Genomic DNA, 17,172 nt, shown 5'->3' on the forward strand with positions numbered 1-17,172 from the left:
CGGCAGCCCTCAGGAGGCTTGTTCAGGTTCAGAGCAAACCAGCAGATGCACAAACCCACTGTGTTTCCCCCAAATCGGGCAGGGTAGGCAACTAATGGAGCGATGGCTATATACGAGGCAGGGCGAGTCAGAGGTCCAAACTAGCAATAAACTCTCAAACGACACAACTTATATGCACAGGGAGACAAATATATCTCAGTGACGTATGTGTTGTGGGGGCTTTGGAAAATAAATATGAAATGTCCAGAGCATGTGAAATGGAAGAAGGTGTTGCAAGAGAACCAATTTCGCCTAAAATCGTACCAGGTAACAGCCCAAAAGCCAAATCAGATCACTGCTGCCTCTGTTTGGGCAGAGCCCTTCTGTTGTGGGTCTTACAGGTTAGCAAATTTCCAATTAAGTAACTTTTATCTATTTTAAACAAGTCAAAGTGAAAAGGCAAATGCTGGCCCAAAGGGTGCTGCTGCATAAATGAAATACTAAAGACAGAGAGAGAGAGAGAGAGAGAGAGAGAGAGAGAGAAGTCACAGGGAATTAAATCAAGGTTCTGGTGAAGCCATAACCTGCATTGCTGTAACTGAGAAAACTGAGACCTGAACAAATGTTGAAAAAAATCTTATTTTCTTCTTTCTTTGCAAAGGTTCAGCTAATGAGTGACTCAGCCTTACATAAGAAAAGTCTGGATGGGGCATAATAAATGTGAGTCACTATTATGAATTTTCAGATTTTCTGTGGAACTCTTTTCCTTACAGGGTCTTTGTATTGGGAAAGGGAAAGGAAAAGGGAGAAGGAAAAGGAAAGATTTTCATCAAAATTCCTGTGGCTATAAATACAGATGAGATTATGCAAACCGCAAGTAAATGTCATTTGCCTCCCTTTGCAAAGGAAAGTGTGGAAAGAGGGTGGTAAGAGAACATACAAGGCAATCTTCACAGGAGAAGCAAAGTGTAAGACTGTGGTGAAAAAAGACCAGACATACTACAGACATGGGATTTGTTCAGAAACAACAACAAAGCAGTGATTTCCGTTGCTCCAGCCTCTTGGAAAAGGATCGACTCTGTGGCCCTTCGGCATCTGATGCGTGAGGCTCGCAGCGATCACGTGTATTGGAGGATATTGTTCCTCAGTCATGCAGGCATTTGCCAGGTCACCTTTGCACTCTGATGGAATGGCCACCCATGTCTGAACACTGCGTCGTAAAACTGATGCTCCCAGCCCAGAAATATTTTATGGAGCCAGAACAGATGATCTATATTGCTTTTGAAGACTGTTTATCTATCTGAAAGCTTTGGAGGGTGATAACCCTCTCAGCTCTTTTGTTCTAGTACTCTCCAAAAGCTCTGTAATTTTTCCTTTCCTTTTCAGTCCCCACATTTGGGACTTAGAATATCTCTTTGTGTTGGAAAATAATCGTAAAATAGCTTGGGTCACAGCTGAGTCATTCTCTAAAGTTTGTTGATTTAAAAAAAAAAAAAAAAAAAAGCCTGTCCTGACTGTCCAGCTAACAGAAATCTGTTCTCCTTGGATTGGGTGATTCCCATTTAATTTAATGTGCAATGTGTTTAACAAATGATTAAATGTTTCTTTTATGCACCAAAGCTGATGCCAAGTTTTACTTGTTTTCCTTACTGAAATAACAAATCTCTTGGGGTCAAATGGCTGTTGCTTTTGGTTTTGCCCTCCTCATAGATTAAAAATGATGGTCTTGTTCTTACAGGAGAGCTGACTGTGGCCATGCTCAGCACTTCTAAGGATCAGGCCTGCACAAGTCACCTCAAATTAAAATTCCTTGTCTGAAAGCAGCTCTGGAAAGTCAATGGCAAACGAATCTGTTATGAAGAATATAAACACCTGGCAACAAACGTAGACAAGAGAGGGTAGCAGTGAAATGCAAAGCGCCATTCAGAGGATCCTGCAACAGGCTTCACTCTTGGTTTCTGCTTGTTTTCTCTCTCTGAAGAGCAGATGAAAATGTATCTAGTGAAATGAGGTTCCTAGAAAGAAGCTCAAGTTCCAGATGGCTGATACCATGCAAGCACCAGCTGTGAGGAGGTAAAAAAGTCTGCTTTTAAAAAGAAATAGGCAATGCCAACCTGCTATTGCTGCACTTAGGGGTTGTATCTCTGCTGCACTCAACTGGCTTTAAGGGCTATACATGTCCAGGGTCTGCACATAGCCCCTGGTATGAGTATTCTCCTCCTGCTTGCCACTAGAGCATCTAGCGCACACCAAAAGCAATGTTATTTTTTTTAGATGTTGAGACCTTTGTCAAGCAATACCAAGGAGCAGCCAGTAGTCACCTGGGCACTGGAAACATTTTCCATGACACCAAGAGCTCACAACTCTACGAGAGAATGCATGGCGGTTTCTAGAAGGTGAGAGGTTGCTTTATCCAGATTTCACCACATTTTAAATACCTGCAGTTGTTGCTCTTATGTACTGACAAAATGCTTTAAGCATGGTGTACAGGGATATGCTGTTCTTTGGGGATTAGCTGGTGGGGCAAGGAGCAGGGAAGGGAGGGATAGGCAGCAGGCAGGGGCTGTTTTTGAGCAGAAGCATCTGTCTGTGGCCTGAGAGACACACGGGGAGGGAGGCAGCACGGGCATGACGTACCATGCTGGCAGTGGTACAAGGGAGAGGAGAAAGCAGGAACCTTTCTGAGCCTTTAGCTCACAGGTCTGTTCCTGATGCTGCTGAGCCTTAAGAAGTCAATGTCTTGGTGCTGGCTGGACCCACACCTCCAGGTGAGCACAGACCCTTGTGTGTAATCGCAGGTGTGACAGGGGCTCTTTTGTGTCTCTACTAAACACAGCTCAGCTGTGGGGGAAACTGGGTTCTCTCTGAGTTACCAGATTTGCTCACATTAGCTTGCTGCAAGACTATTTCATGCTACCAAACGATCAAAGGTACTGGACAGGCTCCAAAAGGAGAGCAACGGAGATGAGTGGGATTGTGCAGTTCTCTTGCTGCTGTTATTGTTGTCACAAGAAATGCTCCTGTTTGAAAGAACGTGCTTCCACTCTCCCCAGTTCATATTAGATTGCCTGAAAAAAGTGAGTTTTTGAAGAATTGCACATTGCATAGAGCAGAACATGCCTTCTTGTTCTTTAAAAAAGGTTTTCTTTGTTGTTCCCTAAATGGAATAACTCATTTCAGTGTTTTCAAAACAAAACTTTACCTTTCTGTTTTGACACAGTACTGTTAAGCATAAAGATTCACTTTTTTTTTGTTTTGTTTGTTTTTTTTAAGGAAACTTAAAAGCATTTGTAATTCTAACCCTTTTACTTTGAACTAAATGTTTCAGGCTGGCTGCGCTGAAATAATGTCTGCTTTTCCTTTTTTGCATTGTTTAAAAAAAATCATTTTTATTCTGACTGAACACATTCAGCTCCCTTCTGCCTTTGGTTGGAAACTTAAAGCTAATAGTATTTGCCAGGTTTAAGTGAAAATGCGTAAATATTCCTTAGACACTGGGTGAGATCTTTAACTGGCTTTGAGCATTGTAATCCTAGTGAAGTCAAAGGAACCAGACTGATTTATACCAGATGTTTATCTGGACCTCCAAGGGGAATGTAATCAGTATCATGGATTAAATTTGCCATTAATACGCGAAGATCTGTTTACATCAGCAGAATTACATCTGTGCTTCCTCACAGATAGATTTTGTCCAAGTCTCCACTACTAATGCTGTCATCCTTGTGCTGTGGGTTGTAGTTCAAACCAGTAACAGACACCCAGGAGGCTTTTGCTGGAGAAATGCTTCAGCCTTCGGGCCTGAAATTTACACCAGTGTTCGTGCAATCCTAGATTTTAAACAGTTTGTTGTCAGCTGTTCATTTTATGTGTGAAGACCAGAATGAAACAAAATGAAGGGGAAGATGATTGTTTGAATTAAGATATTTTTTTAACAGATGAACACAACAGTAAAGATTTATTTATTTATTTTTTTTCTCCAAAGGAATGTTATACAGCAGGGATACTTTGTATGGCCACCAGAATGATCACTGGTATGAACCAACTGGTGGGGAAATACTTCTTGCACTCACATAAGCAGGAGAACTGTTGCAGCTTGGAAAATAAAAACTCTGATTTATGAGCATGAAGGACTTGAAGTCAATATTTTGCTCTCCTTAGTTTTTCTCTAGTGACTTTGACAGTTCTGGGTTTGAGGAGATGCAGATTTTCAGGCTGGCAGGATGCAATGGACTAGCTGATTTCCAAAGCTGTCACTGGTCTTTGATTTGTATGTTCAGTATTTTCCTTTTTGGACCAGTTAGTACCATTAACCTCTTGCCTGTCCTGGCTCGGTATGCAGCAGCCTGTTGTCTCCAGGGAAATCTGGGGAGGGCTCTTTTCTACATCTTCTAGAAGAGGCCACAGTCCCACTTCTGTCTTGCCCCCTCGTGAGTGAGTTTTAAAACCCAGAGAGACAGTAGAGTTGTGCCTGGACTTTGTGTACATGTTAAACCCCATCCTAAACTCGTGTTGAATCTGTGTTTGTAGCAGGTGAGGCACTGAGTGTCTCACTTGGAGCTGGTGGTGCTGGCGAGGGTGGTTCTTGCCTGTTTGAGTTGCACAAGCCTTTCTTCCGCTGTAGCAGTCAGCCCTTCTCTGAATCAATGTCAATTATTTACATGCTTGAAGTGATTTAAAATGACGAGCACAGAGGAAACTGTCTAGGATTTATAATTTGCTGTGAACTATTTCAGCTATTTTTAGCAGGATCACATGGAAACATCCTGATGGTTCGGGTTATCCATGAAATAAGTATAATCACGCTTACTTATCTTGCAGGGAGATCCTTCTGTGAGAAGAACTAACTAGCATCCAGCCATATAATTGATATAGAAAAGTAGGTGAACGCTTTTGGGTTAGATTTTATTTGAAAAATTTAGAGCTGCTGTTCAAGACAATTTTTTGAAATGTTCAGCAAAACCAAGAAGGATTTGGGGTCTTGTTGTTGCTGTTCCTGGAGTGCTTCTGTTCCTGTATTCCTAGGGAACAAGAGAGCCCTCTGGCATAAATTTCTTTTTCATCCCTGTTTTATCTATTGGTTTTCCATTTCCTCTTTTCTCTGTACCATCCACCTCTACTGAGCAAACTGAATGCTGAGACTTTACCAAGGCAAACCAAAGAGTAAGAGGCAGACCTACAAGCTTTGGGATTATTTAATGTTAAGCTGTTATCAGGGTAGTTTTTTTTTAAAAAAAGAGTGTTTTCCTAACAGGCCTGGTACATCAAGAATTTCTGGCTGAATCAGTAAATTCCTGCAGGGAGATGTTAATCCTTTATGTAGTGTTTGTTTTAGCTTCTCCTTACCAGATCATATTGCTGGTATGCAAGGAGATTGCTGTCATATGGCCCTCGATAGCTGCTTCACAGGGGAGTTCTGCAGCTCTTAGGTAGGGAAGTTGTATGTTTGTTTTTAGTGACAGCTACACCCCTTGTCGTTTGTTCACAGGAGATTGTTTTACCTGTCAAGCCATTTATGTGGGTAATATTTTTCCAAATTCTTCAACTATGATACCAGTACTAGGGGAACCAAATTTTCTCATATTCACTCTCTTTGCTTAGGTAAACCACTTGCTGAGATGAAACATGGATGTGAATCTGGAGTAACTTTGGGGATTTTTTTTTATAGCAACACAATTTTAGAGAAATAGATACTGGAAATGCTACGTTGCTCTGCCTGCCTCTGCATCTTGCTTAAAGAGCAACAAGAGGACCCTAGGAGAGAACACTGCTGCAGTGGGATGGGGAGCTGAAGTTTTCTGGTGTGGGCGGATAGCTCTGTGGATTTGCAGCACTAACATAGATATTGGATGAAAATGAATTTTAGTCAGCCTTGTAAGTATTCTCACAGTTCCTGCAACCCACACGGGGTCGTGACCCTGAATTTGGGAACGGCTGGGCCAGTGCTCAGTGCCTGGGGAATGGCAGTGTCTCACGCCACCCTGGGCCAGCCTTTCCAGTGGCTTGTAGGTGATCTGGCACAATTCGTTGAGACTTTTTGATGCAGTGCAGACTGGTCTAGAAAACTCTTACTGTTGACCTCACAAAGTTACAAACCTTAGCTGGCCTGAGGAAGCAGACAGCAGAGGTGAAGATGCTGCTCCTGGTGCAGGTGACCCTTTGATTTTAGAAAATGCTGTTTGGCCCTTGTGGTCAGAGCTTTTAGGATAAATAATGCTTTTCTTAATGCCACTGGTTTATCAGCTGTGCTTGTGCTATGGTCTCACCCTGGGAAGGGCAGCCTGTGGGGAGCCCCCAGAGGACTGGCATATCTGTACCTCCCGAAGCAGAATTTGGGGCAAGTGATGGCAGGTCCCGTGGGAAGCCACAGTGGTCACAGCAGGTCCCTGAATGCCTGAGCCCCCTGTGCTGGAGCGAGGGCAGCAGAAGGGCTTTGCAAGGGGTGCATGCTCTGGGCTCAGTCCTGCTGAGGTTAGGGGAAGTTATGTGCATGGCAGAGAGGCTGGACCTTAACGCGTCTGGGATGGGAGACCTTGCACAGTTGTCTCCTTACAGAAACCCGGGCCTTATCCAGTCTCTGCTGTGTGTGCCAATTAACCTAAGGCTCGCTTCTGATGGAGCTTTCTTGCTTGTGCACGTCCCGCTACCTTTCTGCTCTAAATGGCTGATTTCACAAAGGAGAGCTTTTTAAGCATTAATAGGATTTTTGAAGACAATCTTGACAAAGAAACAAGAATCCTCTAAATGTCTGCCTTCCTGCAGCAGTGAGGACACAGCCTTGGGAGTTATTTAAAGTAATATATTTTTAATTGCATCTTATAGCTGAGAAAGGCACTGGGATCTTCTGTACAATTCCTTTCAAGGTGACCTTTGCACAGCTGTGTTGTCTGGACAAGCTGCGGTGTCGCAGTTAATAAGGGCACTCGTTGGAAAAACAGCGTCACCCGTGTTAGGTCTGCTGGCTCCCTGCAGACCTGCAGTGGTTGGGAAGGTGTTAGAGCAGCCCTGCAAGGAAACCTCGGTCCCGAGGAAGGCACTGGTAAAGTTCCTGCAGTGCTGAAGTTAGCCAGGGCTTCCTCGTTCGGTCTGTGGTTGGGAGCCTGGTTTTCCTCAGCTGCTGGTTTTGGCCAACCATTCACCTGTAGGTAAGGCCAGTGGCCGCGGAGAGCTCACCAAATGAGAGCAGTGCGTCCCCGTGCTTGGCCCTCTCTTCTCCAGAAAAGCAGCCAGCACCACGAGAGGTTTCTGACCTGCAGGTTGCTGGCTGCTCTCTGACCACGTTGCCACCTCAGGAGCCGCAGGGAAGCGAGTCGGTGAGCGCAGCCCCGTTCCTGCGGACAGGCGTCCACCTTGCAGCCCCCGCAGCTGGCAGCCTCGGTGGCAGGCACGGCACAGAGGTCCAGGGCTGCAGGAGCAGGAAAAACAAACAGCGCTCGCCTAACAGGATGTGACTGCCTTGCTTCCATGATTCATATCCTGAGCTGCAATCCCCTGGACCGGTGCAGCCCAGCGGCCAGATCCTTGGCCCACTGGTTTCTCTTTGAGGTCCGGGAGACTTTCTGATCTTATTGCTATTTATAAGGAAACTGCTTTTGGCCTGATTTTTCTGGAACTCCCGTTTCTGGCTCTCTCCAAAGATGAAAATTTCTGCCTCAGTGAGGGCTCTCAAAGGGGCTTTGTAGTGCTGCTGGTGTTACCTGGGAGTTTGACGTAGAAGTCATTTTGAAGTAGAGGCTATTCAGCTCTCAGCATTTCCCGTGGGGCTGATCTGAGCATTCAGCAAGAGGAGATGTGCTGAGGTTTCTGGTGAAGCGTTCACCCAGTGTGCACTTGAGTGCTGCGGAAATGTCTCCTTCCCCCATGCCCTCTTCTCCCTTGGCTTTTCATCCAGCTTGGGCATTTTCTGGCTCTTGAGTCGTTATGGAATTTTGTCAGGGTGCTTTTGGGGTGGGGCGCCTTTGGGAGCACCGGCTCCCTGCTAGCCTGCTGACACGTCTTGCTTTCCTTCGCTCCATCTGGGTGCCTTCCAGGTAGACTTGGGCTCCTTCTGAACGACCAGGAAATTCCCAGCTGCTACTACACAAACTTGCCTGCTGTCCCCACGATCTTCCTGAATGGCTGTCCCCACTATTTATGGCCCAGGGAACATGCTAAGGAGGAGGAAGGCATGAGATTCTTGTCATTGATGCCTGCGGAAAATGAGTGCTCGTGGTATACTCACGGTGTCAGAAGAAAGCAGCTTTCCCTGGTGCATAACTACCCAAACTCAACTTCTCAAAAAGTGCAGCTGTCGTCTTCACAGATCTCTGCCACCTGGAAAACTGAGGATTCATCCGTTTCCCTGAAAATAGATAATGTTGTGACCATTTTTCTAATTGCTCGCACTTCTCCTTTTAGAAAGACAAAACCCTTGCAGCTCCCAAGAGGTTCCTCTGCACCTGACAACAGTTTTTATAGCCTGTTTCCTTTTCCCTAGCTAAGTTTAGCTCCTGGTTTCCCTTCGTCTCATCCCTCAGGCAGATCTCACAAGAAGTTAAGGTGCTTGTGTTTTCTTCCTGCCTGCATCAATTAGTTTATCTTAATGAAGTTTTATATCAGGTTGGTGGGAAAAATATCAAAGGAGAAGATAAAAGCAAAAATCCTTTCCGAAGCTATTGTGCCATTGAAATACCCACAGCAGAGGGCAGTTTTGCTGAGGCAGGATTATTTATCACCGCAGAGATCTCTGCAAGAACCTGAATTTCTCTTGTGTCTCATGTGGGCTCAGTTCCCAACCAGCCCTCTGTCTCTGACATGGCTGTTGGTCTGTTCCCCATGCCGTTGCTCACCTCTGTGCTTCACGAGCTCCTGCTACCACCCGCAGCAGCTCCTCATCTGTCTGCCCCAACCTCGGCTCCCCCAAAAAGGCAGGGATCTCTCCTGGCACATCTGGGGGCCTATGCCCGGGCTGCTCTGGCCTCTCGGTGCTGCTTTCTGCCTCCAGATCCTCCGTGGCCCTCTGATTGTTCTTCAGGTTTACGGTTTAATATTTGTTTGTGCCATTGTAGTGCCTTTGTGCGCTGAAGATCTGCAGATAACCATCAAGAGGGCAGGCCTGCCTTCGAAATTTCACGGTCCAAATGCGTGACAAGGTGCAGCAGTCAGTGACGCTAACAGCTGCGGAAAAGCTGAAGCAACCATAACAGCGGTAGGAGAAATCTGGGCTTTTGGCTGCTGATCGTGGGCTGACCTCGACATCTGCCCCTTCCTCCCCTGTAGGCGATGCTTTGCAGGAGCAGCAGCAGGGAGGAAGCTCTGAGGAGCTGCTCGGAGGGGTGCGAGCAGGCACCCGGTGCATTGGGGCTGCTTGGAGGTGCTGGGGAGGGAGAGCAGGAGGTGGCTCCTGGCTTCTGGAGTGCTCGGCAGGGCACTAACCCAACCGGGGGGGCTGCGAGGGTGAGTCTCACAGCCTCTGTAGGGCTCTGAGGTCTGCCCAGACCCCTGGGGAAAGCTCGGGCCCTTGTAAGGTGGTTGCGTCTGCAAAACGATTAAATAGGGCAATTTTAGGGTCACCAAAAGTTCAAGAACGCCCCAGTGTGATTGCACGGCACGGCCTGAGAAAAAGCCTGCCTGGAGCAGCGCAGCAGATCAAAAAAAGATTTGAGCTCTCCCAGCAGTTTGCTATCTCAGATCATCTTTTTCTGTGACATTAATTTCCTTGGGCAGAAGATTAAGCACTATTAAATGAAATACAGTGATTTTAGTTTTTGCTGTCCTTGCATACTGCTGCAGTTACCCGTGCAGTCTCTCCGTTGCCCTGCTGCCATCACAGAGCCAGGAAGGTTAATAATGGTTCACCCGAAAATCGCTAGATCTGTGTGTGTGAGATATGTCAGGAGCCCATAGGATGAGCACCTCTGATATTTATATGGAATTAAATTCAGACCCATGCACAAACAAGGTCTGGTCACCACTTACCAGGGACATTTCGTGGTAAATTTTAGATGGCACTTGTGCTGGCTTTTTCCACTGGGTAAATTCCACTTGACTCGGACAGATTCCTCCAGCGGCTCGTTTAATGGACAAGGGAGTGTCCGAAAGGTCGTGTGCTGCTGTGTTACTGAGGGAAACTGCATCTGACCTGAGGCTGGGGTGTGAGAAACCCAAGGCAGCATTCGAGCAGACATCCTAGCTTCCCCTGGGGCTGAATGGCCCTCAGCCACAGGAGATGCTCTGACACCCACCAAGGGTTTCGAAGCCCAATTAGTTGCCACTCCGACTGAATTTAATGAGAGTCTTTCCACTGACATCACGGCTGTGAGCTATACCCTTAGTACATGCGGCATTGTTTTGAACGTGGGTCTTAATGCCTTTATCCAGCCTGCAGCTCTCCAAGTTAAATACGAACAAACAGAGAAGGGGAAAAAAAACATAAACTGCAGGGCAAGTCTGAGAGATTTCTGTGCCTCTCTTAGAGGCAGATCTTGCCTAATGCCAAGAAGCAGCGGGAAAGGGTGTCTTTTGTCTAGGACGTGAGAGTCTGCGGGCTCCTGCAGCCACGAGGCAGAAGGGGGACCTGAACCTCTCGTGCAGCAGCAAGGCCAGTAAGAAGGTTCACGGGCCAGCCCTCGCAGTCAAAAACCTTGCCTGCTTGTGTTAATTGAACCTGCCAGCCCCTGTGTTCTTCTATTTTTAGGCTGCTTTTCTGGGGAAATGAGGCTTATATGGTCTCCGTGGCTGTCTGTCCATCTGTTGGTCCCCCCCTGCTCCTCCCCGTAACTTCTGAACTGTCAGCAAATTTTAGCTAATCTGGAAAGGCAGGGAAGCATCTCAGAGACATTGCGATTTTTATGAATTTCACGAGGACTGCTGGAAATTTTCCAAAGGCTCGATTAATGTCCCCTCAAGGTAAAGCTGTGGTCACTCAGCCATTGCCCTTTCTGTTTGTCCCAACTAGTCGACGTAGAGAAACCATCTGCCCTACTGTTTGAATGGCTTTATATGAGTGAAGTTTTTGTGGGAGATGTCACTGGAGACGTGTAAGGGATGGGAAGGGAACTGTGGGGTGTCGGATGGGAAATGGAAGTAAGTGAGACCACTGCGGTGCAGAGGTGACGGCAACAAGGGAGGGATCTAGAAGGTATTGAGTGCTGAGAGCCACATCCCTGAGAAAACAGTCTGAAGGAGGAGCAAACATCAGGAAAACTGGGAATGTTGTGGTGAGGGTGAGGGCTGAGGGGTCCAGAGTGACCCCGAAGCTGAAGCAGGAAGAAGGTGCTGGGAAGAAAGCGGGACTAACGTCAGTGGTAGTGCAAGGGGCATAGCAGCGATCCGTAGGAAACTGAGCTTTGTTAGTTCAGCTGCTCGCAGAACAACTTGCTTTATCAAGTCCTTTGCTGGCAAGGTTAGAACAGGGAATGATTAAAGTTATTCAGAAAATACGCTCTCGTGACTTCTTTGGGGCTGCGCGATCATACTGACAGAGATAGCCGCTCTGATCCACGACACGTTATGGCCAGAAAACATACCTACCTCCTGCCGCCTGGCGGTACTCGCAGCACCCACCCACCGCTCTCCTTCCCTTCCAGGACTTCGTTTTTCTTCAAAGGATGATTGTTTTGCTGTGCCCACACCACCGCCATGGAGCTGCACCGATGAAATAGGGGCTTTGTGAGCAGTTCCTTGTCCTGCGTGAGGAGGAGCCTTCTCTGCAGCCATGTGAAAGCTTATCCTCACTTGGATGGCGATCAGCGTGCCTCGGCGGATGGAGCGCTGGCCGCCTGTGTGTCATTAAGGAGCTCGAAGAGTCAATTCAGTCCAGACAGTAAACAATGAATTGCTGACACTTTCGGCTCTGCTGGGGCTAAAGAATACCAGCGCACACATCTGAGCCCTATCAGTGGAAACACACAAGGATTAGATTCTTTTGGTGACGGCTGCAGTTTTATTGTGAATAATCTGATGGGAGCCTGATGGTGTCCAACACATCCATTCTTGCCTTGTGATTCTTTTGCCATCTGAAATGTTGTTAGTTTTAATGACATAATTATCCTTTATATTTTCAGTTAGATGTGTGGGTTGTGTTTTTTTTTTTTCTCTCTCTTTTTTTTTTCCTTTGAGTTATAATTAGTTTCCCTGAGAGGCAGCAGCTTTAATGCTTGGTTAGTTTTCTGAGAAGCTGGGACTGAAAGAAGCTTTTGGGAAATGACAATTACATGTCCATGGTTTTTATTTGGTATGCTTTATTTCAGTCTTTGTCTGAGCTGAAAGCTCTTGTTGACTGGCAGAAGATGGATTGATTCAGTGAAATTAAGCAATTTCAGTCCTCCCCCCCCCCAAACAAAAACATACAAAGAACTTGTATATTGACTGAAAGTAAAGTGAATTTCTTTTGCTGAATTTATACAAAGTACTTAGCTGGGGAAAAAATACACACCCCTTCCCCCTATCCCCAGGGCACTGATTGGCCCTGACATTATTTTTGTTTTTGCTTAACTTTGCTGGAAGTTTATCTCAACAGAATATTTCGTAAAAGAAGTGTGTGCTGTGCAAGGGAACAATATCCTACGAAGCAAGAGCAGCATAGATTATTCATTATCAAGGTAATTCTAACAAGATGAGATTATTTGGTCAGTGGATTGTGGAGACAAAAAAAAAAAAAAAGACCACAAAAACTTCGTGGCTTGTAACCTCCTCCTGTTTTCCCCTCTCTGTGAACAGCCCAAGGTGGCCCATGGCTGACTCTGGGACTGCTGCACCCCTACAGACACAGAAGGGCTCTGCAGTGGGTTTGTGAGTGTTATCTGTGGGAACTTGTCACAAGTCACACACGTGGTTACCTTGGGAGGCTTAATACGTGTGGTTTCTTACTAATTGTGCTGTGCCCCGGTTTTATGTCATCGTTAGGAAACAACAGAGAACGATTTTCAGGGTTTTACACCACAGGGTTTATGAAGGGTTTGTGATGGGGATGCACTGAGGTAAGGACTCCTCCAGAAAGAAAAAAAGAAAAAAAAAGTGGCTTTGCCTGTAGTTTATGGTGTCATTCCAAAGCCAAAAAATAAACACTGAGGAAGTTGACTAGTTTGGGGAGCATCTGAAAGGTATGGCGTGTTCTGCCTGGGTGGGCAGTTTTGTTGGTACATTGAAATGGTGGTGAAAGCATCTGCTTCCTGAGGTGGGGAGGGGGCACATCTTCCCCACATCCCCTCGCAGTGGAAGCTGGGGGAGCATCTTCCTCAAAGTAAGGGGGAGGAGGAACCAGTGCTTGTTCTGAGTTGCTTTGCCCCTCCAATTTCTCCCAGCATCAAGCTATGCCAGGGCAGAGAAGCCAGGCTTTCATCGCTTCAGGGAGAAGGTAACTGGTTTCTCCCCAAGAAAGCCTAAAGCAGCTAGAGATGGAAAAGCCCTTGCAGGTTCCTTAGTCTTTCTCTCTCTTTTCTCTCTCTCTTTACAGTACGTATGAGAATGCTGTGTCCATGCTAGGTTTGCATGTCTCTTGCAAAGGGCTTCCAACCCCTTAGTTTAAATGGAATATTATTCCCAGATGGAAAAGCTCATCTGCTGGCAAGGTCAGAAATATAATTTGTTTATATACATTCAGTACAACTAAAAAGAAAAAAAGAGAGACAGAAGAAAATTCCTTCACCATGTCGTACTTGTTACTTGTCAAGTTGTGTACCCTGTCAGTAAAGCCGTGCTCTTGAACAGGCAGGAATGGTGTGGCCCCGAAGACCAGTGGTAGGAACGAGGAGACACAGCGTCTGTCGCTCTGGCTTGCTGGGAGTGTGCTACATAGTTTTCATTTTCTGCATGCATGATTAAAATTAAAGACTCAAAAAAAAATATCTTGGCCTTAGCAGTGGGAACCGCACAGATGTGAACTGAATGGAAAGCTGACATTTTTCGCTGCTATGTCACCACTTCCTCTGACCTGAGGACAGATTTGTCTCAGAGGTTTCTGCAATGCAGGCAAAGGCATGTTATCATTTTCAGAAATAATGGAAAAAATGTACGATGAACAGGGTCTCATGATGTCCTTTCTTTGACTTGTTTTGGGTGGGTCTAGCAGCTTTACAGAGTGCCGGATCTGCTGGAGATTTTCTCCCTGCCTTTGAAGTTGAGGATCTGAAGCACTTTCCCAAACTGACCCACGCAGCCTTTCCTACAGCCAGCGAAGGCGCACGCACACCCTGTGAGCCCTGCACCTTGTGTGGAAGAATACCCCCACGAACCACGTCTGCAGCTGCGTGCTCCGTTTGGTAATGAGGTTCATAAATGATCTCCTGGGAGGAGGAAAGCAGGCAGCCGGGCTGGGACTCTGCAGGTTCCTCTGCACAGAAACCCTCAGCGCTGCAGCTCTCTGCCAAGGGACGGGGAAAGTTGTCGGCTGGAAATCCAAGCACTTCACGCGGTGCCTTACTGCGGGGTTACCAGGGTGAACAGACTCGAGTTTCACTTCCAAAGAGCTAGGTTTGGTTTCGGTCACAGAGGGAATTATGTTGAAAGGGCTTTTAATCCCTTGGGAAGCTGTCCAGTCCCTGGGGATATCGCTGCTTAATCATGCGGGGTCATTCTTTCACAAGATAGGGCTTGTTCAGGGATTTTTGTTTGTTTGCTTACTTTTCAAGTGAGACTATTTTTCAGTTTAATTTAGGGTTGTTTGTGAAAGGCTTTTGCTTTCAGAAGGCTGTTGAAAGATTTTTGGTGTCGAAAAAGTTGAACATCCTTTCCTCTGGCCGTAAGGTACACAGAACCAGAAAACGCAGCTCGGAGAGGGAGACAGGTGAGCAAAGGGGAATGGGGAGCATGAGGGACCCAAACCACAATTGTCATAAGACTTTCCGAGGAATTTCCAAATTGAAATATTTGGGATTTTGCTTTTTATGTGAAGTATCACATTTTTCCTAGCAGAAGGAGGGAGGAAAGTATCTGGCAGTGGGGGCCCTTTTGCCTGTCTCCCACGCTCAGAAGTAAAGCTTTGAAAGAGGAGTTCACCTGGGTACGTAAGGAATGACAAATGCATCAACCCTGCATGGACCTTTACATTTTGACTCCAGACTGAGCAGCCCCACACTTAGGATACAACGGGAACCTATTTTGTTCTGCTCCAGTGGCAGCACTCAATTGCATGTTACTGCCTTGTTAGGAAATTGGTTGATCTGCTGAAAGCTTTAGGCAATGGGACACATTTTTAAGCAAGTAAGGAGTATTCAAATGTTGCTAGCAATAACAATCTGTAAATTACAGATGAGGTGCATTGAGCGAGCAGCGTGTTATCTCTCTGAATGTTTAAATTTTTGCACATTTTGGCAATTTCTTTAAAGAAGGCAAGAGCTGGACTGTCAGCACTGATTTTAGTTTTGCAGTGCTATGGTTTTCTATTTATAATGGACATGAAAGAGGTCCTGAAGGCAGCATGTCTTGTCACTGAATTAAAAATCCACTCATATCTGCAGTGTTTGCTTTAATTTAAATATTTGTCATGGCTAATGAAATATAGCCCAGGAAAGAAGGAGCAAGGCAAGTTTCCCAGGCCACATCAGTTTATTTGATGCCTTCCTATTTGTGGACAAAACCAACATTCTTGTATGAATGGCTGTGATGCTCTAAGGATGGCAAAGTGGGTTGCGCCCTGTCCCTACAGGGATTTCACTGCTAGTACCCTCAGATATTAATGTGGAGAGTCTGGCCCATCTCATTACAGAGCCCTGACCGGGTTTCCAGTTGCAGAGCCGCCCACAGTCCCTGGTCGCAGGAGGCATGTCTTTGCAAATAAAAACCAGGCGAGCTCAAATCCTTAATAAGCATTAGAGGCTTCTCTTATTTAGTTCTCAATGTATATCTCTGGGCAATGTTCAGACTCTCCAGTGACTGCTAATTAATTTGTTTTCTTATACTTTGTTGAGATTTGGATTGGCACCGAAGCCCAACGGGGAAGAATCTAGCTGTCAAAAAGTGAATGTCTGTAACGAGAGTAAGGTGTAGATGGAAACCACATAGTTGTCACACAGCAGCTATGTCATAAAAAATGCAATTACTTCCATACTCCTTCCCATAAGGGAGAGAGATATTTTGGGAGGGCAGAAGATGTGATTATGGGAGACAGCTACATGGAAGCTGTCACTGTATGCTCCATGCACTGAAATGGAGCAGGAAAAAGGCTGTTAGAAATATTTTAATAAATATTAAGTGCATGGACGAATAACAAAAATATCTAAGCATTAGTTAAACACGACTGGCTAGTCTGTGCAGCATTGTCCAGTTGGGGACCACTGGACTCAGAGTGGGAAGCAGAGTTTTTTTTCCTAGCCCTGAAACCATTTTTCTCTAAAACCTCAGCAAGTCATGTTTTCCACTGATTCCATGCCCTGTGGACCAGCAATATGCGCCTCAGCTTCCCCATCTCTAAAATGCTGCTGTTGGCTGACATAACCCCCAGACTGTTGTCAGAGACTGGTTGTAAGTTACAACAGGGCTGTGGATAGCTACGAAGTGAGAGATGGTAATCGGTCCTCGTTGTTTTTAGGCTCCTGGCCCTTCGCAGCAGGGTGGCAGACTTTACGGCCCTGTGTAGAGACTGGGCTTCCCTTTCTGTGCCCAGATGTGCCCTGCCAGCCTCAGGCAAGCCTCAGTGCTCAGGGGACAACACTGCTGCTCCTTGTCCAGCTGTCTTCTGCCTCTGCATTCGCACCTAGTGCCAGGCTCCCACAGGCAGCACAATCTGCTGAAATACCTTGGCAGCAAGCTCTGGGCTAACCACTCTGCAATAAATTAACGTGGTCCAATGACCATAAAGAGTAATCCTAACGTGTAGCATCTCTCTGCATACCAGCGCTGCACCATGGGTGCCCTCTTACCCCCTGGGGTCAGGACAGATGGCGAGCTCCTTCCAGCTGCACTTGCAACATCCTACTTTCCCTTGATGCTTCAGGGAATCTGCGACATCTTCAGAAGTGCCCTTGACAAGGTTCAAGAGAAGTAAGTATATCTGTGCTTGAAATATGTTGCATTGCCAAAAATGACTTGAATGATGAAGTGTGCAAGTGACTAGTAGATGATGAAGGACGGAAAGGAGGCTGATGTACAGCTCATTCAGCACAACAAGCCCCCTGGTTGTGTGCAGCGAAGGGCTGTGCTGCTCACCCAGCCTAGCAAAGCAGGCACAGAAACCAACCTCGAGCCTCCTTGCAGCCAGCGGAGTCGCAGGGAGGTGGT

At 46.3% G+C, this 17,172-nt stretch overlaps 2 long non-coding RNA genes across 15 annotated transcripts in view; one reads left to right on the forward strand and one right to left on the reverse strand.

Annotated features, from left to right (window-relative positions):
* The window catches only part of LOC308193488, an 85,522-nt gene that overhangs the window by 39,997 nt on the left and 28,353 nt on the right, over positions 1-17,172 (forward strand). For 5 of the 14 annotated variants that reach the window (XR_013949669.1, XR_013949670.1, XR_013949671.1 and 2 more), the window contains 4 exons: positions 641-699; positions 1,718-2,052; positions 2,254-2,375; positions 11,544-16,935. This is a non-coding gene — a long non-coding RNA (uncharacterized lncRNA). The other 9 variants (XR_013949675.1, XR_013949677.1, XR_013949673.1 and 6 more) reach the window with 9 other exon arrangements.
* Positions 3,920-11,612, reverse strand: LOC308193494. Its single transcript, XR_013949689.1, has 2 exons — positions 11,488-11,612; positions 3,920-8,317 (listed from the first exon to the last, which is right to left on the reverse strand). It is a non-coding gene; the product is annotated as an uncharacterized lncRNA (long non-coding RNA).

The sequence above is a fragment of the Anser brachyrhynchus genome (assembly GCF_964034855.1).
Source record: "Anser brachyrhynchus genome assembly, chromosome: 3".
Taxonomy (NCBI): Eukaryota; Metazoa; Chordata; class Aves; order Anseriformes; family Anatidae; genus Anser; species Anser brachyrhynchus.